The following is a 1,446-nucleotide window of genomic DNA, read 5'->3' as shown; positions in this document are numbered from 1 at the left end:
ACAAGATACCTTGAAGTGGGGGTAGGCCGACTCATTCCAAGATGCGGACCCGCCAACCATGCCCACATGCCCACACGCGAACCAGCGATATGCGCCCTGCCCTGCCAGTATGCTGTGGGCATGCGTCTATGGTCACAAGCCGAGTCCAAGCAGGCTGGGGCATTTGTGGGGCGGCCACACAGGCGCTGGGCCCGTCTATGGGCACTGCGCAGGGAGGGGCTGCCGGGCGCCCGGCCACCGTGTGGTCAGGGCACCGCAAGGTATGTCGGGCTGAGTGCCGTGTTTGCATGCCACCTAGTGTAGCTTGACATAGCGGGGCGGGGCAGGCGCGCCGCACATCCTCCGGGGCACTTGTGCTACACATGCGAGCGAGCACGCCCACACGCCCACAATAATACAAGCGCATGCACTCCTGCGCGCCCACAACCACATGCCCTGGACCCTCTGGTGCATAGCAGCTGACATGTCACATATGTTTCCCGTATTATGACGCCGGCAGCCGGCCTGCGCCCGGTCGCACGCCGGGGCCGTGACTGGTTTACCGAGCGGCGGCGGCGGTAGGTGATGCAGGGTAGGTGCATGAGAGAAAGGTGCAGAGAGGGACGTGTGTACGTCATACAGGCTTTATGTTGCCCCTTTTGCTGTCCTCTGTCCCTGATGTATATCACAGCCTTGTCACACAGCCTTACGGCCCCTTCAGGCGCCGGTCTATGGCACAAGCGCGTCTGCTCGCCTGGCTGGGCGGCGCGCAGGGCCCCACCATGTACACCATGGCGCCGCGGCCTGGGATCCTGCGTGCTATGCCCTGTCGAGCGCGACTGCAGTGGCGGCTACTGGTCTCATAGCGCAAGCTAGATGGGAGCCCAAGGGCCGAGTGTGCACGCGGCGGAGGGGCCGGGCGGGCCCCGGTGGCCCCGAGGTGGCGCGGCGAGGGTTGCCGGTGACGGCACGGCGGAGCACACCTGCGCCATGCGGTTGCTTGCCTGTGCGAGTATTTCATATTACATATATAGTATGTATCTGTGTTGCGTGTGGGGCAAGTGGCCTCGGGGCTGGTGCAATGAATTGTTTTCGCCTTTCCAGCGCGACCGACCCCCGCGCGAACCACGCAGGGTCAGGCTAAAAGTCGCCACTTTCCTGGCGTCGGTTCCTCCATATCCCTATCAGCATATACGTTCATGTAAAAGACCGCAAACAAGATACCTTGGAGTGGGGGTAGGCCGACTCATTCCAAGATGCGGACCCGCCAACCATGCCGACATGCCCACACGCGAACCAGCGATGTGCGCCCTGCCCTGCCAGTATGCTGTGGGCATGCGTCTATGGTCACAAGCCGAGTCCAAGCAGGCTGGGGCATTTGTGGGGCGGCCACACAGGCGCTGGGCCCGTCTATGGGCACTGCGCAGGGAGGGGCTGCCGAGCGCCCGGCCACCGTGTGGTCAGGGC

Source organism: Chlamydomonas reinhardtii, chromosome 3 (genome assembly GCF_000002595.2).
Source record: "Chlamydomonas reinhardtii strain CC-503 cw92 mt+ chromosome 3, whole genome shotgun sequence".
Classification (NCBI taxonomy): domain Eukaryota; kingdom Viridiplantae; phylum Chlorophyta; class Chlorophyceae; order Chlamydomonadales; family Chlamydomonadaceae; genus Chlamydomonas; species Chlamydomonas reinhardtii.
The sequence above is the reverse complement of the archived record's forward strand: the minus strand, read 5'-3'. Positions refer to the sequence as shown.